General features: G+C 42.5%; 1 long non-coding RNA gene across 2 annotated transcripts; it reads left to right on the forward strand.

Moving 5' to 3' along the window:
* The first annotated feature begins 132 nt into the window (after positions 1 to 132).
* On the forward strand, positions 133 to 24,124 carry LOC129546818 (uncharacterized). 2 transcript variants are annotated; one of them, XR_008683947.2, is made up of 4 exons: positions 133 to 261; positions 19,080 to 19,199; positions 21,854 to 21,943; positions 23,499 to 24,124. It is a non-coding gene; the product is annotated as an uncharacterized LOC129546818 (long non-coding RNA). The 2 variants fall into 2 exon arrangements; XR_008683948.2 differs by lacking the exon at positions 133 to 261 and adding an exon at positions 7,137 to 7,726.
* The last annotated feature ends 113 nt before the right edge of the window (positions 24,125 to 24,237 follow it).

The following is a 24,237-nucleotide window of genomic DNA, read 5'->3' on the forward strand; positions in this document are numbered from 1 at the left end:
GCCGCCGCCGCGCCGCGGTGCCGCCTGGGAGTTGTAGTCTCCGGCAGCACGGCTTCGCAGTCCGTCCCCGTCCCTCAGCCTCCAGAGCCTGACTGCCGGCCTCGGGCCGAAGTGGGGACTACGAGGGGCCGAAGGAATTCTCCCGGGTAGATAAGCCTGCCCTCGGACTCTCCCTGGGACGCGGTGTGCCGGACGCCTGGAGGAAGAGAGGAGGAAAGGGCCGAGCGCTCCTCACAGTCCCTTCGGGGGCCGCGGCCCAAGGTGGGGTTGACGGTGACTGACGCGCTTCGCAAAGGGAGAAGTAGGAGCTGCGTGAATGGTGGTTACTGCCCCGAGCCTCTAACGCGGCCAGGACGAGGTCCCCGAGGCTGGACTGACCCTCGGGGGCCCGACCCGAGGTGCACGCCGGGAAGTGTAGTCCGTTCCGACTACACGCCGGACCGGCGCTGTGGGGAGGCAGCCCCCCGGCGAGCTCCCACAAGCTCGCGGGTCGGCCTGACGGTGAGGCCTCTGCTGGGAAGACGGGGCTGGGAGGATGTGTGGAGTGTCCCCGAGGAAATCACAGCCACATCTGCTTTCCCCACCACCTCTGGGTTCCTCTGCCTCCACGGTCACAACTCGAGAATCCCCGCCTTCCATAATGGGAACTTCAATTTACTGGGGCTTAATATGCATCTTAGTCCATGGGGTCGCTAAGAGTCGGGCACGACTGAGCGACTTCACTTTCATGCATTGGAGAGGAAATGGCAACCCATTTCAGCATTCTTGCCTGGAGAATCCCAGGGACAGAGGAGCCTGGTGGGCTGCTGTCTATGGGGTCGCACAGAGTCGGACACGACTGAAGTGACTTAGCAGCAGCAGCAATATGCATCTTATTGCTAAGCGCCTGCCCACATGGTAGTACTGAATGCTCTCAAAGCCCCATTTTACAGACGACGCCTAGGGAAGTAAAGTGTCTTGTCCACGGTCGCAAATGTAAATGACAAAGCAACAATCAAAGGCAGATTTTTTTTATTAAAACTCACCACGACCGCGACGATAGTAATGATTTTTTTGAAAACCGTGCCTTCCCATTTAAAGAGTGTGGTGTTGGAGAAGACTCTTGAGAGTCCCTTGGACTGCAAGGAGATCCAACCAGTCCATTCTAAAGGAGATCAATCCTGGGTGTTCATTGGAAGGATTGATGCTAAAGCTGAAACTCCAATACTTTGGCCACCTCATGCGACGAGTTGACTCACTGGAAAAGACTCTGATGCTAGGAAAGGTTGGGGGCGGGAGGAGAAGGGGACGACCGAGAATGAGATGGGTGGATGGCATCACCGACTCTGTGGACATGAGTTTGAGTGAACTCCGGGAGTTGGTGATGGACAGGGAGGCCTGGCGTGCTGTGATTCACGGGGTCGTGGAGAGTCGGACACGACTGAGCGACTGAACTGAACTGAAACAGTCCTGCAGAGGTTCAGCGAATTGCTCAAGATCCAAAAGCTTGTGAGCAGCAAAATTCTGGATCTTTTCACTAAGCCTCTCCTGACTGGTCTGGAGGTCTGGCGGGAGGAGAGAAGAGGACCATGAAGGGCTCTGGTGCCTGAACCCTAGAGAACTGACTCACAGTCTCCTGGGAAGTTGTTCCCCGGTCAGAGGGAAAAGGGTACCTGCTCTCCTGGCTACCTGTGAGGGAAGCTCAGGAATTCTCAAGAATTCCTTGCTTGTTACAAGAGAGGCCCCAGCTTCTTGAGGACAGGTCTTTCTACTATAACCTGATATATGCTTTCCTGAAAAACCTGTAGTTCTGCAAAACAGTGCACTGTTAAATATAAAAAGGATTTATGGGGAAAAACAGAATTAGGGACAGCTTGCTGAAAACATATGCAACTGTATAATGAGTTATGCAAAACCAGTAACGAATTCCAATAAAAATGTGCTCAGCCATCCCACTCTTTTTGACCCCATGGAGTGTAGCCTGCCAGACTCCTCTGTTCAGGGGATTTCCCAGGCAAGAATACTGGGAGTGGGTTGTCATTTCCTCCTCCAGGGGATCTTCCCAACCCAGGGATGGTGCCCATGTCTCCTGCCTTGGCAGGCAGATTATTTTATCACTGAGCCACCTGGGAAACCCTAATAAAAATACAATCACAGTTAAATTTCCATAGGACATATGCACTTAGTAATACTTTCTGTGCCTTCTTTGCAATTTTAAAGGCTGGGGCTTGTACCTCCTTCACAGAGATGCCAATCTGGAGATACTTTCTCATGGAGATCATTTTCATCAAAAGTAAAAATCTGGAGAATTCCCTGATGGTCTAGTTAGGACTCCGCTTCCACTGCCATGGGCACGGGTTTGATCCCAGTCAGGGGACTAAGATCCCTGCAAGCTGCCCAGGGATGCCAAAAAAAAGAGAAAATCTGATACAAGGTGTAGTCTTCATTAATCTGTTATTTTAATGTGGGAAAATATTGTTGAAGTTTCTTCACCTGTTTTCACAGCTTTGCCACATACTATCTCACTGGAAAAGACCCTGATGCTGGGAAAGATTGAGGGCAAGAGGAGAATGGGGTAATAGGATGAGATCGTTCAACAGATGGTTGAATAGCATCACCAACTCAATAGACATTAGTTTGAGTAATTCTGGGGAATAGTGTAGGACAGGGAAACATGGCTTGCAGCAATCCATGGGATCATAAAGAGCCAGACAGGACTTTGTGACTGAACAACAATATCATTGTAGTAAATGTTATGGTTTTTGAAATCACTAAACCACAATGGATCTAAAGGAAGACATTTCTGTAGAGTTGCAGCTTTTCCCTTTAATATCTTCTTTTATTACTAAGTCTTCCCCTTTAATTATGAGAAAATTTACCTCTGATTGCTTCAAAACATTAGCCTCCTAGAGAAAATTGCCTGTTAACCAATATGATGGTGATATGCCACCATTTTATTTTGTTTACCAATTGTTTATCGGGTGATTCAAGTCAAAGAAGGTGAGCAGCAGAACAGGTGGTCTCTAAGCAGATGCCTAGACTTTGGTGGGGAGGACTAGGCTTGGTTCTAAACCTGGGGGACTCTGCGATGGGAATGGGGAGTGCGGTGGCATTTGTGAAATCCATAAAAAAATCCTTTGGATTTTGGTTGGGAATGTAATGAATAATTATTAATTTGGGGAGAATCTATTACTTTGTAATACTGAGTTTTCCGTTCTTGGATGTAAATATAATTTTTACCTGGGATATCTTATATGTGCTTTTTGGTCCACTGACTGGACTTGACTGTTTTTACTTTTTTACTAATGTCTGGGATTTTTTTTTTTTCCCTCATCAGTTACTGCTGTTTTTAATGTCGAGCTTGGATCTGGCTACCTTGTTGAACTCACTCTTATTCATTCTAGAATAGCTTGACAGATAATATTCCATACTATTCTAGTTAGATGGCCCTGGTGTCCGGGGGGGAAATAAAAGCTTAATTTTTCCAATCTTTATAACGCATTTCTCACCCCATCCTCTTTGGTTCAGAGGTCCAATACAGTGTTGAATGACAGTCATGATAATGGACAATCCTTGTCTTGTTCTAGACTTTTTAAAAGAATGCCCCTAACGTTTCATCAAGTATGATGTTTTCAGTACATTTAAAAAATTTTTTCCTAATTGCTATGAAGGTTTTTTTAGTAGGTATTGACTCTTATTAAATGCTTTCTTTATTGATATAATCAGATGACTTCTGTGTTGTTAATGTAGTATCATCCTCCTCTCTTTCACTATTGCTGGATTTGATTTAATACCATTTTAATTAGAGTTGCTGTGCATTTGTTTTCACGAGTGGAATTGACTGACTCATGGTTTTCTTTCTTGCACTGTCCTTGCCCAGTTATGACTTAAGGGAAGCTAGCACTGCTCTATACTTTGAGGGAGGGAACCACCTACCTTTTCTTACACTCTGGAATGGTTTGTGATATATTAGAGGTATCTGTCCCTTGGTATTTGAGTGTAGAATTTGAGTGTCAGATCATTCATGTTGGGTACCTTTTTAGTAGGTCTTCAATTTCAACCTCTTCTGTGGATATTGGTTTATTCAGGTTTATTACCTTCTCCCAGAATACATTTTTGTAATTTATATATGCCTAGAACAGTATTTTATCTGGGTTTTCACATTCATTGGCATAACTTTATGCTTATTATTTCTGATGAATCATAGGGATCCGAAGTTATATTTCTTTTTCCTTTCCTGATGTTTATTTATTCCTTCTCTTATCTTTCTGGATCATATTTGAAAAAAAATTTACAGTTTTATTGGTCTTTAAAAAGCTTTCAGCTTTTTGTTTGCTGAAAATAAGTAGAAGATAATCCCTTTTTACTAATATTTTGGAGGAATATTTTATTTCATTAATTTCTGCCTTGTTGACTCATTTTTTTCCATCTTGGTATTTATTTTGTTATTATATATACCCCAGGTTTTGCTATGTAATGCTTTCATTGTCATTCAGTTCCAAAAAAATGTAATTTCAATTCCTCTTAACCCCCAAATTATTTAGAAATGTGGTTTTTAATATCTAGGTAATGGATTTTTCCTTGATTTTCTTTTTGTTGATTTCTAATTTTATTTAATGAATGTATTTTGAATGACATAAATTCTTAGGAATTTACTGAGATTTCGTTTTTGACCTAGTATGCAGCATTTTTTAGTTTTGTTTTGGAAGTGTTCTGTTTTTTTTTTTTTTAATTTAAATGGTTTTATTTAAGTCAATTGTAGAGATCCTGGATGTTGCTTTTTGAACACAGACATGAAATTAACAAAACAAGCATTCATATTTCTAGTTTTAAATACTTTAGTTCTACATGTGGAATGCGGATATTTGAAAGAGATTTCAACAGCCAACACAATGCATGAGATAATACACACTGAATTAGGCTAGTGTCTTCACCTCCATCTTCATGTTTATGATCCTAAATTGAGCGGCTGGAGGTTTGTGTATGTGTGGGGGGTTGCTTTTTAATTTCACAAATGATTGCTCAACACAGAATGAAATACACCAAAAGAAGAAAATAGTCTTTTTATACCTAGGGAAGAAGCTACTACTCTTACAATGATCACTTCAAGGAAACAGACATCCAAATTGATGTGGTTTTCTTTGAAACTTCGGTAAATCATTTCTTGCACAGTAGGTTTGGCATTAACCCTGCATTTAGGATAGGTAGTGTTATGGCTGCTGCATACCAACATCGGTATCAAGTTCTTCGTCAGGAATTAGAGACTGTCCCGGATACCAAGCAGGACAACACTGGCAAAAAAAACAAAAAGTGAGCTGCAGATAGGTCAAAACAAGCTACATTTACTCTTAGAAAAATATCATAAAATGTTATTGGATATGTTGTTTTAAATTCTAGCTTATAGTAAAACACAATGGAATCTTCTATGTTTAACATCTTATGTTCAAATGGTCTTTACATAGGTTGTGTTTTAATAAAACACATTAAACAACATACACACCCAACCAGAGAACAAACATTAGAAACTTGCCACTTGGTGAAGGCTATTCTTCTAGTTACTATAGAGCTCACATTTCTCTATTCATCAGATCAGTAAACAGGTTGGACTGTCATCACATTAAAAATATACAAAATTGTTCGCTCTATTAGACGATTTTCAAAGAAATATGTTTTCTTTACTTTCAACAGGTTTTTGACAACAAGAATCTTATTCAAAGAAGTTTTGCTCCTGTGTTAAGTTATTATTAGTCCAAGTGCTCTGAACACTCCCCCCTTTAAAGGCTTTCACGAACTTAGTGTTTTTCAAGCTGTAGATTTCAATAGTGATGGTAGAAACCACCCCTCAGAGGAAAAGCAGTGCCCTTTGGAGTTATCACTCGAACAAAAGAGCTCTACCAATTTGTCACTCGTCCAATTTTACAGAAATTCCATTCACGTAACTCTTATGAAAATCAACCACAGTTTTACCATATCAAATGACCCAAAGAACACTGCAGGTATCCAGGGGAGATAGTTCACCAGTGCATCTTTAGCTTGATTTTAAAGTTAGAGACAGTCTGGGTGCTGCAGTTCTCAAAGAGACAAACTGCCTATCCATTGGCTAAAGATTTTTCAAGTTAATGAACATTTCATTTTCCACACTTTTGGTACCAAGAGATTTAACCAGGAAAAACCTCAAACCTCAGAGTGCAAACTATAGCATGGAAAAATAAAGTATACACCAAGCACCATCAAAAATAAAGTATACAGTAAGCACCATCTACCTCCTTTGCTCTCTCAAAGATGTCAATACTCTATTCCAACCAGGGGGTGGGGTGAAGAGGCTGAACCCTGGAAGGAAACTTCACCCAAAGTGGGGAAAAATCTGTTTGGTGGCTATTTCAAAACAAGTTCCCAAACTGCAGAAGGGACTCTGGCCCCTTTGACTTGCAGGAACCACTCATAAGAAAGGGACAGAAAATACCACAAGGCAGGCTTATTTTAATTGCCCAGGGGTTTCCAATGCAAAGCACGACAACTTAAATGCATATTCCAAATTCTTGCTCCAAAGCTGTCTTTTTTGTGCACATTGTTCGGGCTAGCATTGACCCCAGGTCCGGATTAGGCAGCGGCTGATTCCTGCTTTACAGCCCCGCCGACCTAATGAGGCCGGGAGGCGACGGAGTGCGAAGCGACCTCAGAGCCCGGGCGACTGCCGGTTTACGGCCGCCAAGGGCCCTGCAGGTGAGAAGTCAAAGGGTCAGCGGGCCAAGACCGCAAGAGAATTAACCCTAGGAAATGAGGTCCCCTTCCTCCGGCCCTAGCTTCGACCAGTCCTTGCAAGAACTTCTGTGTGCACAGGGACCCCGGGCGCCCCGACGAGGGGCCCGAGGACCCCGAGCGGGAGCCCTGACCTGGCCTGGGCCTGGGGCTGAGCCCGACTGTGTTCTGTCTTTAAATGATGTGCATTCCAGTTGTTGGGATAAGAGGTCTGACCATACAAGTTTATTAATGATCTAATTCTTAACTATTATGTCCATCCTTTTTTCCCCCTCTGAGATCATGGCATCTGGTCCCATCACTTCATGGGAAATAGATGGAAAAACAGTGGAAACAGTGTCAGACTTTATTTTTTTGGGCTCCAAAATCACTGCAGATGCTGATTGCAGCCATGAAATTAAAAGACGCTTACTCCTTGGAAGGAAAGTTATGACCAACCTTGATAGTATATTAAAAAGCAGAGACATTACTTTGCCAACAAAGGTCCGTCTAGTCAAGGCTATGGTTTTTCCCGTGGTCATGTATGGATGTGAGAGTTGGACTGTGAAAAAAGCTGATCTCCGAAGAATTGATGCTTTTGAACTGTGGTGTTGGAGAAGACTCTTGAGAGTCCCTTGTACTGCAAGGAGATCCAACCAGTCCATTCTAAGGGAGATCAATCCTGGGTGTTCATTGGAAGGATTGATGCTAAAGCTGAAACTGCAATACTTTGGCCACCTCATGCGACGAGTTGACTCACTGGAAAAGACTCATGCTGGGAAAGGTTGGGGGCAGGAGGAGAAGGGGACGACCGAGAATGAGATGGGTGGATGGCATCACTGACTCTGTGGACATGAGTTTGAGTGAACTCCAGGAGTTGGTGATGGACAGGGAGGCCTGGCGTGCTGTGATTCATGGGGTTGCGGAGAGCTGGACATGACTGAGCAACTGAACTGAACTGAACTGATCTATTGGCTTCTGGAAGGTGTAATAAAGTTTCCCATTACAGGTGAGACTATGTTCATTTCTCCTTTTAACTGTATCAGTGTTTGCTTCATATATTTTGAAGTTACCTTGTTAGGCGCATAAGGGTTTATGATATTAATATGACAGAAGTGAATAATTTCTTTTATCAGTGTGAAATATCCTTTATTGTCTTTCCTAATGATTTTTGCTTTTAATGCAACTTTTTTCTTAACATTTCCTTGGTACTTCTTTTTTCAGTCTTTCATTATTCTTGTTTTTAATTTTATTTTTCTGAGAGTTGATTTTACCATGTTGTTTCATTTCTGATACACTATAACAATAGTTTGTATGAAGTTATTCTCTTATGTTATTTTTTTCTCCGTATTCCCATTCCAACTTTCATTTCTTCCTCCTCCTCAAAGACACACTTTCTAATGTGTTGTGGTTCTTGGATATGTCTTTATTTCTTTTTTTTAAATATAGTAGTACTTTTATGTCTATATTTCTAAAAGATGTATAGTGCTTTGTATGTGTATATGGTTTTAATTTATAAAAATTGAACCAACTACATTTCTGTTTTTACATTTTTTGCTCAATATTGTTTTAAGAGCATTCCATATTGTTTGTGTATCTAGGTAATTGCTTCTGTTTGCTGCATAGCACTCTAATTTATTAGTTCACCATCCTTAATTATTCACCTACCAATGAAGAAGACCTACATTGCCTTGAATTCTTTGCTACTACAAACAGCACTTCAATTAAGAGTCTTGTACTTATGTCCTTTGGGATTTGAGTGAGAGTTTCTCTGGATTATACACCAAGATTGGGGTTGCTGGATCATACGATATACATACTGAATTATGCTAACCAAAGTGCATGATAGTTCCAAATTCTACATGTCTTCACTAAGACTAGTCCCTCACTGACCTTTTAATTTTGACCAGTCTGATAGATTTAAAATGTCATGTTGTAACTGGCCATACCGCAGTACAAAATAAAAAGTTAAAAAAAGTTATAATTTTCTAACTGATTAGGAAGGAAGTTGAGCATCTCTTCAGACTTGTTAACCAGTTAGATTTCCTTTTATGTTAATTGCCTATTCATATCTTTTAAAAATTTGCTTATTTTGCTACACTGGGTATTCATTTCTGCGCGTAGACTTTCTCTAGTTGTGGTGAGCAGGGGCTACTCTCTAGTTGCGCTGTGTGGGCTTCTCACTGAAGTGACTTCTCTTGTTGCAGAGCATGGGCTCTAGGGCACTCGGGCTTCAGTAGTTGCAGCATGTGGGTTCAGTAGTTGCATCTCCCTGCTCTAGTGCGCAGGCTCAATAGTTGGGGCATGGGCTTAGATATCCTGGGGCATGTGGGATCTTCCTGGACCAGGGACATGCATTATCAGGCAGATTCTCTTTTTTTTTCATGACATAGTTTTCATTTATTCAAAAAGAAGAAGTAGAAGGAAGGTATGCCAACAACTTTACCCTTGATTCCAGGTATACCTTGGGCAAGCGAGTTGACAACTCTGAACCTCAGTTTTCTGAGCTGTAAAATGGGAAGTTATGATAGCTTAAAGCCTCTCAGGGTTCTGATGTTGTGTAATTCTGATTCCATTATTCAAGGCATGAACTGTTCTATTGGCATCATGTCATCTCTTTTTTATTACAATTTAATTAATTCCTCACTCAAATTAATAGAAATGTCAAAACAAATATGTTGAAAGACATTCTAATATGTACTTTCATCAGTTTTCCACATTGCAAACCTGCAGGTTAAGCGTGGATTAATCTTACTCTGACAAGTGCTTTTTTTCCTGGATGGAGAAAACCATGGATATAGCCATTTCTGATAATTCTATGCTTGACTCAACTTTCAGATTAGTTTTGTCTTTAAATTAATAAACTCTGAAATTTCTGGATTATTCAGATCGATCAGAGACAGACAGATTTCCCTCTTCAGATTTCCAACCAGAGTAATGACCATGACTGAGACAGAATTTTTCAGGGAGTGAGATAGTGGACATGCCTGTGCTTAGTTCCTGCCTCTGTCTTTTTCCAGATGTGCTAAGATTTTCCTTTGGGGAGTTCTGGTAGGATTATGTTGGGTTGTGTGGTTTGTCAAATAACACTCAGTTAAACAAGATATACATTTACTTTTGTATCCTGGAAAGAAGATGATTCATGGTTGACTTGTCTCCATAGTGTTAGGGACTCAGGCTCCACCATGTGTTTCCTCCATCCCCAAATCACCATGTAGTCAAAGATGACTTATTTGTCTCCAGCCATCCTGTCTGCATTCTGGACATAGGAAAGGAAGAAAGGACAGATAGTCATGACATATCCCTTTGAGGACATTTCCTGGAATTGATCTCATTACTTCCACTTGTATTCAGTGGATCTGAACGTTGTTGCCCGGCTTTTTAGCTTCAAGAGATTCTTTGAAATGTAATCTTGATTCCCGATGGCTATATTCCTGGCTAATACATGAGTGTTTTGTTACCCAAAAGGACTTTGTCAGGCAGATTCTTAACCACTGGACTACCAGGGAAATAGGCCTATTCATATCTTTTGCCCATTTTTATATTGGGATTCCTGACTGAGCGACTGAGCATGCATGCATGCATTCTTAAATATTTGCAGGATTTTGTTGTATATTCTGGATTTTAATCACATTTTTTTTTGAAACTAGAAATATGTTCTCCTGGTTTGTCACTTATTAAACTTTTTCAACCATGTCTTTGTTTGCAGGAAAGCTTTAATCTCAATATGGTCAAATCCATCTCATTATATGGTTTCTGTCTTCTTGGTTTAAACATCTTTATTCACTCCAAAGTCATAAAAATATTCTGCATTTTTCTACTAGCTGTTCTGGGTTGAATTACGTCTCTTAAAAACAGATATGCTGAAATCCTTACCCCGAGTAGTCCAGAATGTGCTTTTATTTGGAAACAGAGTGGTTGCAGATGTAATGAATTAAATTAACATGAGGTCATACTGGAGTAGGGTGGGGCCCTAGCCCAGTAGGACTGATGTCCTTATAAAAAGACAGCCACTTGGAGACAGACACCAGAGGGAAAAGTGCCATGTGATGAGAAAGGCTGAGATTGGAGTTCCGCAGTGCAGCTGCAAGCCAAGGAACTGCAAAGATTGCCAGCAAATCACCCAAAGCTAAGACAGAGCAAGGAAGGGTTCCCTACAGATCCCAGAGGGAGCTTGGCCCCTTCACACTTCGATTTTAGACTTCTAGCCTCCAGAACTGGGAGACAGTACATTTCTGTTGTGTTAAGCCACCCAGTTTGCGGTACCTCGTTCTTGCAGCCTTGTGAAAGGAATATGCTAGCTTTAAAGATTTATTATCTTTCATGTTTAGGTCTCTAATCCATTTGTTTGACCTTTGTATTGTGGTGAAAAGTAGGGAACCAACTTTCCTTTTCTCCTTATAAAGAATCAGTTTTCACAATGTTATCCTTTAACAGTCCATCTCTTCCCTTCTGATTAGGATGCTTATTCTGAAATATCTCAAGGTCTTGCATATTCACGTGTCTCTTTCCTGTTCCTTTGTTCAGTTTGTCTGATCATGTGCCGTTCCACCTCTGTTTTCTTTCTTTACTCTGGCTTTTTGGTATATCTTTTCAATAAGCTATTTCTATATATTTCTTTGTTTGGCTGTGGCAGGTCTTTGTTGAAGCATGTGACTGAACCCGGGCCCCCTGCATTGGGGGCATGAAGTCTTAGCTACTGGATAACCTGGATCACCAGGGAAGTCTTTTTGGCATATCTTACCTGATACAGATCCTCTTATATATTTGTGAGTCTTGATTCTTCCACATGCATTTTTTTAATCCATTTGTTTCTAAAAAAAATCTTTCTGGAATTTGGGCTTGCTTTGAATTTATAGTTTGATTTAGATAGAAGAAGTTCAGTTCAGTCACTCAGTCATGTCCAACTTTTTGCGACCCCTTGAACCGCAGCACGCCAGGCCTCCCTGTCCATCACCAACTCCCGGAGTCCACGCAAACCCGTGTCCATTGAGTCGGTAATGCCATCCAACCATCTCATCCTCTGTCATCCCCTTCTGCTCCTGCCCTCAATCTTTCCCAGCATCAGGGTCTATTCCAATGAGTCAGCTCTTCGCATCAGGTGGCCAAATTATTGGAGTTTCAGCTTCAACAGTCTTTCCAATGAACACCCAGGACTGAGCTCCTTTAGGATGGACTGGTTGGATCTCCTTGCAGTCCAAGGGACTCTCAAGAGCCTTCTCCAACACCACAGTTCAAAAGCATCAATTTTTCAGTGCTCAGCTTTCTTTATAGTCTGCTGCTGCTGCTGCTAAGTCACTTCAGTCGTGTCCGACTCTGTGTGACCCCACAGACGGAAGCCCATCAGGCTCCCCCGTCCCTGGGATTCTCCAGGCAAGAACACTGGAGTGGGTTGCCATTTCCTTCTCCAGTGTGTGAAAGTGAAAAGTGAAAGTGAAGTCACTCAGTCGTGTCCGACCCATAGCGACCCCACGGACTGCAGCCTACCAGGCTCCTCCATCCATGGGATTCTCTAGGCAAGAGTACTGGAATGGCTTGCCATTGCCTTCTCCGTCTTTATAGTATAGAGAAGTGCTATTCAGCTTTCCAATTTGATTTTTTATGTGGCCAATCTGCTGACTTTCTGATAGTTTTAATGGTTTAGAGTTTCTGTGTGTACATTTCAGTCATGTCAGACTCTTTGCAACCCTATGGACTGTAGCCTGGCAGGCTTCTCTGTCCATGGATTCGCCAGGCAAGAATACTGGAGTGGGTTGCCATGCCCTCCTCCAGGGGATCTTTCCAACCTGAGGATCGACATCTCCTATGTCTCCTGCATTGCAGGCACGTTGTTTACTGTCTGACCCACCAGGGTAGCCCCTGGAGTTTCTATATTTAATACCAAATCACATCCAAACAATGACAATTTTGTCCTCCTCCCTCTCATCCCTTATATACATATTTATAGTGACTTATTGCAGTGACCAGGACCTCCAGGAGTGAACAGTAGTGGTGACTGTATTATATCTTCCTTCTGATCTTAAAGGAAATGAGCTTAAGGTTCTATCTTAAGTGTGTGGTGTGTAGCAGATTTTGGTAGATAGTCCTTATCAAATTATGGAAGTTCCTTTCTATCCCTAATTTTCTGAGAGGTTTTATCATAAATAGATGTTGAACATTATCAAATGATTTTTTCAAGCCATAGATGTGACAATCAGACTTTTCTCCTTTATTCTATAATGTAGTACATCACATTAACTTTCTGATGTTCATTAAAACCTGCTCAATGATATTTTTCATACATTTATTGTATTTGCTTATCTAATATTTTATTTAGGAATTGTATTTATACTTAGAAAGTAAAATGGGCCTTTAATATTCTTTTCCCAAATTGTCCCTATTCTGTTTAGGAGTCAAGGATACCAGCTTCATAAAATAAATATCTCTCCTTTTTTTCCCCTGTAATAAGTTATATACTGCAGGTGTTACTTGTTCCTTGAAAGCTTGGTAGAATTCCCCTGTTAAACTTTCTGGGCTTCTTTTAACTAAAGTTTCTTTAATGGCTGTTGGTCTCTTCAGAATTTACTGTTTCTTGTTTCAGTATCGGAATTTTCTATTCTTGTGGAAATTTGTCTGTTTTGTCAAGATTTTCAAGTGCACTGGTCTATGTAGTTCAAAAATTTATCATTTGAAAATATCTGTATCTGTCGTTCCCCCTTTTTAGTTATGCATTTTGTTTTTATTTGCATCTTTCTTTTTTCTATCAGTCTTGCCTGAAGCATTTCTATCTTATTAGAATTTCAAATTGCCAAGTTTTGAGGTTCTTTTTGGTCTTCTCTGTTTTTTCACTCTATCAATTTCAGCCTTTAAATTATTTTCTTCTTCCTTTTTGGATTTTTCTCTATTGTTTCATATTTAAGTTCTAAACTGAGGCTTCCTCCATTTGTTTTCAGTCTTTTGATAAAAATGTTCAAAGCAATGAATTACCCTTGAAACATTGCTTTCGTAGTTAAATAAATGGCTTTTATTGCCATCCAGTCATCGGATTTATTTCATTTATTTATTTTTGGCCGCACTGAGTCTTTGTTGCTGTGTGTGGGCTTTCTGTAATTGCACAGGGCAGGGGCTACTCTGTAGTTGCGGTGCAAGGGCTTCTGCCTGCAGTGGCTTCTCTTGTTGCAGAGCACTGGCTCTGAGGCATGCTGGCTTCAGTAGTTGCGGAGCTTGTGCTCTGGAGCTCAGGCTCGGTGTTGTGGTGCATAGGCTTAATTGCTTCCAGGCATGTGGAATCCTCCTGGCCCAGGGATCAAACCCGTGTTCCCTGCATTGGCAGGCAGGTTCTTAACTACTGGACCACCAGGAAATTCCTATGTTTTATTTTCTAACTCAAGAGTTGTTTGTATTATATTATTTCAGTTTGGGGGCTTCTGTGTTTTTGGTATTTAGAGCCATTTACACCCGGATGGATGACTATGGTATAATAAAGAGAGTCTAGAACACAGTGCCTCAGAAGACATTTATTTCACAAAATGTCCCAGAGTAGGTGGGTGGCCCCGCCACAAGAGGTCCCACCTTTCTTATTGCTCTGCTTGAGGCATCATCCTGGCTCATATGGGTGAAGCCGTCTTAGGGTCACTAAATCTGTTCCCCTCTATCAGAAGACAGAAGGCAGAAGTATGGAATAATTAGCTTCGTTTTAAAGACAAGACCCAGAAGTTGCCTACCTTACATCTGCTCTTATTGCACTGGCCAAAATTTGGTCATATAGCTACAGGAGACAATACTAACGAGGGTTTGGTCAGAAAAACAGAAACTGAACCAATTATGTTAACAGAATTTAATATAAGGAATTGGTTGAGTTGGTGAAATAGATGTAATCAGAGATTACAGATGCACGCGTTCACCCCCTGGGACTGAGGCAACAAAGGGAATAGGTTTCTAGTTGTTTACTGTTGTTGTTGCTTAGTCCCTAAGTTACGTCCAACTGTTTTTCAACCCCGTGGACTAGAGCCTGCCGGACTCCTCTGTCCATGGGATTTTGCAAGCAAGAATCCTGGAGTATTGCCAGTTCCCTTCTCCAGGGGATTTTCCCAGGCCAAGGATCAAACCTGCATCTCCTGCATTGGCAGGCAGATTCTTTACCACTGAGCCACCAGGAAAGCCCTATTTACTATTATGTGAACATCACAGAGTTATTATAATCATAATAAGGTTATTAGAATCTAGAAGGTTGAAGGAATACTCCTGTAGAGCCGGAACCCAGGCTTCTGTCGAGGGGACAGCTGGTTTCGGTGTTTCAGAGAGAGAGAAATGAGACTGAGAATGTGGAAAAGACAGGAGTCAACTGCTGCCATCAGGGAGAAGAACTACTGCGGGAGTAATGCTGACAGGAACAGCAAGCAAAACAGGAAGACACATGTACTTTCTCCTTCCAGCCTTTTGTCTTTCTTGTGCTCCCTCTCAGCAGAATCAAATAGGGAGCTGGCAGCCTCAGAGCCAGAAAGTGGAGTATGAAAGGGTGGGTTTGGGCTAAGAAACAGTTAGACATGAAGGCAGTTCACCCACCCTTTTGACTACTCAGCATCCATACATATCTTATTTTTGGCCATGCCACGCAGCAAATGGATCTTAGTTCCCTGACCAGGGATCAAACCCACGCCACCCACTTTGGAAGCATGGAGTCTTAGCCACTGGACCACCAGGGAAGTCCCATATGTATCTTTCTACACATATTCAGACTTCCATTTAACAACTATAAACATTATGTTTCACCTGATCTTGCATAAAGATGCTCTCATCTATTCTCCAAAGAGGGGAGATACAGAATTCCTCCGGTCATATTATCCATTTCTGTTTTGCCTTTCCTATTATTCTCCTTCTGACATGCATTTGGATTGAGTCTGCTCCCAACATTTCCGTTTTCCCCTCTATGCTATATTGAAAGTTTTACACTTAACTGTCTGTTCTTTTAGTGCTTACTCTAAAAATATCATCATGTGCATTCTACAAAATCTTCTCCATTTATGTTGTTCAAGATTTTAGTTCTTTCTTAAACCTTAAAATTTGACATTGTTACTGTACTTTTGGTAGAGTTTTGATATTTTTGGTATGTTTACTTCATGCTTTTGTTTACTTTTTCTTTTCTCATTCTTTCTTGTGTTTCAGAACTTCATTCTAGGATTAGTTTTCTTCCTCCCAAAGTATATCTCTTAGAAATTCTTTTGAAAAGGGTATCTTGGGAATTAATTCCTGCTTTTTAGTTTGTCCAAACAATCATTTTCTTTTTGTTCTTGAAAGATATTTTGCTGGGCATACAGTTCTGGTGTGACAGTTATTTTATTTTAGCCCTTTGAGGATCTCATTCCACTATCTTCTGGATTATTGCTATTGAAAAATAGAAAGTAATGCTTGGGCTATTCTAATGATATTCTCTTTAGTGGGCTAAGGTTTACTAATTACCTAGTGTGGATATTTTTTAAAAAATATTCTGCTTGGGGTTCATTGGGTTTCCTGAATTTGAGGAAGAATCTTTCTTATCAATTGTGAAAATTTTCCAGACATTATCAAATGTGCTTCTCTCCCTTCTGTTATCTTTTTGTTTATTTTGGCTCTGCTGGGTCTTCATTGCTGCCCAACATGTGCTTTTCTCTAGTTGCAGCAGGCAGGGGCTGCACTCTTGCGATGCACAGGACTCCCATTGCGGTGGCTTCTCTTGTTGAGAGGCACAAGCTCTAGGGTGTACTGTCTTTAGTAGCTGTGGCTCCCAGATCCTAGGAGGCTCAGTGGTTGTGGCACAGCATGTGGGATCTTCCCCTACCAGGGATCGAACCCATGTCTCCCACATTGGCAGGCAGACTCTTTACTACCAGGGAACCACCAGGGAAGCCCCTGTCTTTAAAAAAAAAAAACCACAAATCACATGTATGTTGGGCCTTCCCACTCTGTTCTGTATTTCTTAACCCATTGTTCATAATATCCATCGTTTTTTCTCCCTATGCTGCACCCTGTGTAATTTCTTCAAATATATATGTGTTCTAGTTTCTTCTCCTTTCAGTGGTGATAAATCTATTTCATTTGTCCACTGGGTTTTTTAATTTTTACGTATGTAATTTCTAGTTTCCCTTGTTCAAATCTTCCTTGCCAGTCTTGACAGTCTGTTTTTTTCCTTCAGTATTTTCAAAATACCATCTTCGATTTCTTAAAACATTTATTTATTTTGTATTCAGTACCTTATAATTTAATATTCATACCAGCTCTGAGTCTGATTCTGAGGTTTGTCACTTCTGCTTGTTAGGTTTGTGGAACTCGTGTTCCTTGGGATTTCATCTGTGGAAATTCTTTAAAGTCTGGGTTTAAAATCCATTTCCCTGGGTAGAGTCAGTGTTTACTTCCACTGTGTACCTGTGGGAAAAGCTAGCTTGGGTTGTCATTCAACCCCTCAGTCGTGTCGACTCTTTGAGACCGCATGGACTGCAGCATGCCAGGCTTCCCTGTCCTTCACCATCTCCCGGAGTTTGCTTAAACCCATGTCCATTGAGTCGGTGATGCCACCCAACCATCTCGTCCTCTGTCATCCCCTTCGCCTCTCACCTTCAATCTTTCCCAGCATCAGGGCCCTTTCCAGTGAACTGGCTCTTCCCATCAGGTGGCTAAAGTACTGGAGCTTCAGCTTCAGCATCAGTTCTTCCAATGAATATTCAGGGTTGATATAGCCAACTTGGGACCACTCTAAAATTTTGTCTGGAGGTCTTTCAGGCTACGTAAATAGTACAAATTTAGACTTTAAACACAGGAATATGGACTTACTATTAGGAATACTCAGGGGAAATTTTTATCTTGCTTTACTCATCAAAAAGGCAGAGGCAAACATATATTCCCATCGTGTTTTTCAGAGGGAGGTCTTTTAAAAAAAGTACCAACCAAGGGTTTGCTCTCAGGTTCTAGAATTTTATATCTAGAACTGTGATCTTTCCTTTCACTCTGATTAAGTCCCAGGATTTTTCTTCTCTGAAAATGGCCCTTTAACATCCTGGCTTTATGCTGATAACCCCAGAAAAAGCACCGAGTCTAGAGCTATCTTTACTTCTCTGGATTCATGCTTTCTTGTTTCTGGGGCTGTAAGGATATACTTAAGGCACACTCTCTCTCCTTCAAGACTAGCCCAACCAAGAGGAAATGTCTGGGGCCCCAGGCCTCCCCCGCTGCCCCCCAACCTCCGCCCTCATTGAATTAGAGTGCTAGTTTACATACAATTAATTGCACCTATTCATTTTTAAATTAATTATGCCCTGTCCCTAGCGTTCATAGACAGCAAATTCAATTACTCATTAATCTAATCATTACTGCTTTTATTCAGAGAACACTGAAGTTCTGTTTTTTTAAATTATTTTTGGTTGCACTGGGTCTTCATTGCTGCATGTGGGCTGTCTCTAATTGTGGTGAGAGGGGGCTACTCTTCGTTGTGGTGAGGGGGCTGCTCGTTGTGGGGGCTTCTCGTGCTTGGGGTTCAGCAGTTGCAGCATGTGGGCTCAGTAGCTGTGGCTCTCAGGCTCTAGAGCTCGAATTCAGCAGTTGTGGTGCACAGACTCCACAGTTGCCCTGTGGCATGTGGAATCTTCCTGGACCAGGGATTGAACCCATATTCCCTGCATTGGCAGGTGATTCTTAACCACTGGGCCAACTGGGAAGTCCCTGAAGGACTCCTAAAACCGAGGAGTGTCTCTTATGGGCTGAACTGTCTCCCTCCCATCCCCACCCCCAAATTCATGTGTTGAAGCCCTAATCCTCAATACCTTGAAATGACTTTATTTGGAGATAGGACCTTTAAGGAGGTGATTAGGTGAAAATGAGGCCATTAGATGGGTCCTAATTTAATCATGATTGGTGTCCTTACATGAAGAGGAAATTTGAACACACAAAGAAACATCAGGGATGTGTGTCCACAGAGGATAGAAGGCAGTCATCTACAAGCCAAGGAGAGAGGCTCAGAAGAAGCCACACCTGCCCTCACCCTGATCTTGGGCATTTGTCTCTGGAACTATGAGAAATTAATTTCTATTGTTTAAGCCACCCAGCCTGTGGTACTTTGTTATGACTGTTCCAGAAGGCTAGTCCTAGCGTCTCTGACGCTATGATTTCAGGCACCATCTTGGCCTCGAGGGAAGAAAATATGATTTGACACAGGGGCCTTGTCAAGGCTATTCCAAAAAACAAACAACAGCAACAACAAACAAAACAGAGAAAAAGCAAAAGCTAACCAAATAAATAAAACCCCAAAACACCAAGCTCTTCCCATCACACCCATCATGTGGCCTGGTTTGGCAGACACGCTTCTGCCCAGGCCTGGGATGTGTCTCACTCATGCATCGTGTTTCTTTTTCCAGGGCCCTTCTGCTCAGGAATGAAGCTGAGGACGGGCAGCATCTCGGGGATGCTTCAGACGCTGCAGATGACTTGGCTTAGAGGGCCTGTGGGATGTGCGGAGAAGGAGAACTGGGGGAGAGGTGAGAACAGCAGGAGCTAGGGAGGGGAACGAGGGACAGGAACACTCTCTCAGGCTTGAAACCAGATTCTCTGAATCAGTGTGGGTGAGGAAGGCATCTTCTGAGGTCTAGAAACAGGGGGAAATGCAGGAAGGGGGTGATGTCTGATGAGTTCAGGACTAAGTGAATCAGAGGCGGCGCAAGCGTCCCAGCCCTCCTCTTCCTCTCTTGATTATCTTGGGAAGCTGACTCAGTCATATATAATCGCATCTAGTCACCTTTACAATTTCCCTTCCCCTGGCTCCATGTATGACAAATTCATTACCTCATTGGAAAATATTTCCTGAGCACGGTTGATGTGTTAGGCCTGTGGCAGTCTCTGCCTTCATCCAGCTCCAGATCTGGGAGAGCAAGTGCTCACAGAGTGAGTGTTTCACCAAATGGCTTAAAAACTTAAACCTAAGATATGACACCATAGAAATCCTAGAAGAAAGTATATGCAAAACATTCTCTGACATGTTGTTATTGCTGTTCAGTTGCTCAGTCGTGTCTGACTCTGCGACCCCATGGACTGCAGCACACCAGGCTTCCCTGTCATTCACCATCTCCTAGAGCTTGCTCAAACTCATGTCCATTGAGTCTGTGATGCCATCCAACCATCTCATCTTCTGTTATCCCCTTCTCATCTTGCCTTCAATCTTTACCAGCATCAGGGTCTTTTCCAGTGAGTTGGCTCTTCTCATCAGGTGGCCAAAGTATTTGCCTTCCAATGAATGCTCAGGATCAATTTCCTCTAGGGTTGACTGGTTTGATCTCCTTGCAGTCCAAGGGACTCTCATGAGTCTTCTCTAACATCACAGTTTGAAAGCATCAATTCTTCATCACTTAGCCTTCTTTATGGTCCAGATAAAAACAAACAAATGAGACCTAATCAAACTTACAAGCTTTTGCACAGCAAAGGAAATTGTAAATAAACAAGCAAGCAAAACCTGGAAAAGACAACCTATGGAATGGGAAAATAGGGCTTGCTGTAATATGGGGTTTACATGGGATTGCAAAGAGTCAGACATAACTTAGCGACTGAACAAAACAAACAACAAGGATTTTAGACTCTCCCTGAAGGACATGGGAATCTACAGAAGGATTAGGCTGGGAAGCAACAGCTAGATCATGAATGAACTGTAGAGCAAGATTTGAAAGGTTGCTGTTGTATTCAACAACATCTTATGGAAAAACTTAAACGAACTTTTAGGACAACTCAGTAGTACAGGTGAGAGATGATGGTGATTTGGAAGAGGGTAGATTCAGTGGGGAATGAGAGAAGTGACAGATTTTGAACCTCTGGAACATTCTAAAGGGTCTGATATGGAATGAGGGAGTGGGAGGAGCTAAGTGTGACTCTCAGATTTCTAGGGAGACTAAGGAGTCAGAAGAGAAGAGAGAAGAGGATCCAGCTGTTACTCTAGGAGGTCTGTCAAGGGGAAGAAGGGACTTTTTTTAAGAGCATGGAGAAGGAGGGGCTTCCCTGATATCCAGTGGTTAAGAATCCATCTGGCAATGCAGGGGACATGGGTCCGATCCCTGGTCTGGGAAGCTCCCATGTGCCATGGGGCAACTAAACCTGTGCTCCATAAGTACTGAGCCTGGACACTCTAGAGCACGTGTACTGCAGCAAGAGAAGCCACTGCAATGAGAAGCCTGCTCACCTCAACTGGAGAGTAGCCCCCGTTCACCACAACTAGAGAAAGCTTGAGGAGCAACAAATACCCAGCATAGCCCCAAACAAACAAATATATAAAATTATTAAAAAAAGAGTAGCCCCTGCGTGCCCCAACTAGAGAAAACCCACGCACAATGACAAAGACCCAGCACAGCCAAAAATAAATAGATTTAAAAAAACCTGGATGAACCTAGACAGCATATTAAAAAGCAGAGACATTACTTTGCCAACAAAGGTCCATATAGTCAAAGCTATGGTTTTTCCAGTAGTCATGTATGGATGTGAGAGTTGGAAAGACTGATGCTGAAGCTTCAATACTTTGGGTACCTGATGGGAAGAGCCGACTCATTGAAAAAGACCCTGATTCTGGGAAAGACTGAAGGCAGGAGGAGAAGGGGATGGCAGAGGGCAAGATGATTGGATGGCATCACTGACTCAGTGGACATGAATTTGAGCAAGCTCCGGGAGATGGTGAAGGACAGGGAAGCCTGGTGAGCTGCAGTCCATGGGGTCACAAAGAGTCGGACATGACTTAGCGACTGAACAACAACAACAAGAAGATTTTTAAAAAAGTGTGGGGAAAGAGTAATAATATCTGGAAACAGCATTGAGTTGCTAAGGGATAGCAGCGTCTAAAGATACTTGATATCAAGCTTGGCCACATGACCTGCTTTAGCCAATGAAATGTGAACACATCAATGTATATCTCTTTTGAGCTGAAACTCCAAGAGCCAGCTCACGGCTGTTCACATCTCTTTTCCCTCTGCCGGGAAATCGGTGGTGTTTTAGACACTGCTCCATCAGTCTGGGTGAAGGAAGGAGCATGTGGAGAAGAACTTGGGCCACCCAGGTTGGACATGGCGCACGAGGGAGTCTCTACCTTTATGTGAGTCACTGGGATTTGGGTTCATTTGTTTCCGTATCATATCCTGATTACTCCCCTCTCCTCCTCTAGACCTTGAGGTGTTTGGCGAGTGGGTGGATGAAGCGCCTTCAGTAAAGATTGTGGGGATTATCTCTGGAGAAGGATCTGGTGTTAGTTAAGGTAAGAGTCCGAGGGAACATCGAGTGAAAGGCTTACCGGGGTTGCAGTGGCAGAATTTGGGAAGGATGGAGGGAGGCAGGAGTGGGTAGAGCAGAGGACAGCACAGAGAGTGATGGAGATGAGACAGCCTGAGAGGACAAGAGGAGCTTGTGTTGGGGGAATTACCAAGGGAAACGGAAGATAGGGAACATGATGAATTTGGTTATGGCACTCCTCAGAGGGCAGTGGGCTTTCAAGTTCAGAACCACACATTGCTTTACAAAGTCTCCTCCCCATCCCGTCCACTCCCTCTCACCTCTCTCTCTTAATATTCATCATCACTCTCATCATAGCGGGCTGCCCTCTCAGTTGCTGGTGCCCTTCTGATAGGATGTGACTTCCATGCTGCAAGAGCCTGGCCTGAGTTGTTCGTCACTCCACCCTGAATGCTGAACACAGGGACCCAGCTACCTGTGAGATGAATGAAACTTACGGATCCATCCTGTTCGTCATAGTCTCGCCCGTCAGTAAAGGGTGGTTCTCAGCAATCTGGAAGCCTGAGTTTAGCTCTTGGCTTATGTTTTTCTGTCTTACTCATTGTGGGCAAATTACCCAACCTCTCAGACTTTGTTTTCTTAGGTTTAAAATGGGATGCTAGGGACTTCCTCCGTGGTCCAATGGCTAAGACTCCACCATCCCAGTGCCCGGGGTCTGGGTTAGATCCCACGTACTGCAACTAAAAAAGATCCCACATATCACAGCAAAAACTGGAGATCCCAAATGCCACAACTAAGACCTGGCACAGCAAAATAAACATCAATATTTTGTAAAAATATTTTATTGAAAATGAGATACTGATAGTTATCTAAGTCATAGGGTTGTTTTCAGAATTAAATGAGATGATTTATCTCATTTAAAGGACTCAGCATGTTGAACAACTATCCAATTTTTGGGTACTTGTCCTAATTATAGAAAGACATCTATGCCGATGGCCATTGCAGACAAATATGCCAGTCCTTGGGCTTCCCGGGTGGCTCAGCAGTAAAGAATCCTCCTGCAAAGTAGGAAATGCAGGAAAATTGGGTTTGATTCCTGGGTTGAGAAGACCCCCTAGAGAAGGAAATGTCAACCCACTCTAGTATCCCTGCCTGGAAAATTCCAGAGGAGCCTGGTGGGCTACAGTCCATGGAATCACAAAGAGTCGGACATGACTGAGCACGCGCGCGCGCGCACACACACACACACGCCAGTCCTCTTTACTAGAACTCCACATAGTTTCCACACACACACACACACACGCCAGTCCTCTTTACTAGAACTCCACATAGTTTCCCCAATCTCCTTGCTTGTCAACTTTAGTACAGAGGAAAAGGGGTTTGTTTGAATAGACCCTCTGGGGCTATTGAAGACCCAACCAGAACTTGCCTACTACACCTTAGAAGGAAGTGGCTCTCTCAGCTAGTGAGGAATGTGACTCAAAGAAATACAGAAAAAAAAGAAAGGAGGAAGAAGGAAAGAAGGCATGGGAGTTTCCTACAGCTCCTGTAACAAATTATCACTGTCTCACTTCTCACAGGGTTTGCTGAAGCCAGGGTAGGCCATGCGTGAGCGAGGAAGCTGGAAGAAAACTCGAGGAGCCGTAGAAACTGCAGACATGTTTATTCTTTCCGGGCAACAGCCACAACATAACCTTCTCTCCTATCTGATGCAGCAGCTATAACAGCAGCCATAACATAAAGGCACATACCTGCAAGGGCTTTCCAGGTGGGGTTTATATAGCCCCACAGACCAAAAGTAGCCCTCAGTCAAGTGAGTACCTCTGATACACATGCGCAGTGCTTTAAGTAATCTCAGCTGTGACATGATCATTATTTACAAAATGTGGGGCAAAAGCGAGAGGCCGAGAGGCCAGAGAGCCTGACTACACCATCTTGGCTAATTTGCTCTTTCCCTACAATCACAAACTTAGTGGCATCTAACAACACAAATTTACTGTTTTACAATTCTGGAGGTTGGAAGCCTAAAATCACTCTCACTGGGATAATATCACAGTGTCGCAGGGCTGCATTCCTTGTGTGTGTGTGATTCTTTCTTTGATTTTTTTTTTTTGAGTATAGTTTCTTTATAATGTTGTGGTAGTTTCTACTCTACAGCAAACCCGTGTCTTTTGCATCTCCTGCATTGGCAGGTGGATTCTTTAGCTCTGAGCCCCCTGGAAAGCCCCATTTTATACTTCAGCACATCTCAACTCAGACTAGCCATGTTTTAAGTGCTTCATATTGAGAATATTTTATTGGACAATGCAGGTCTAGATC

The sequence above is a fragment of the Moschus berezovskii genome, chromosome 22 (genome assembly GCF_049115385.1).
Source record: "Moschus berezovskii isolate FMDL1 chromosome 22, NW_MosBer_1.0, whole genome shotgun sequence".
In the NCBI taxonomy this organism is placed as follows: domain Eukaryota; kingdom Metazoa; phylum Chordata; class Mammalia; order Artiodactyla; family Moschidae; genus Moschus; species Moschus berezovskii.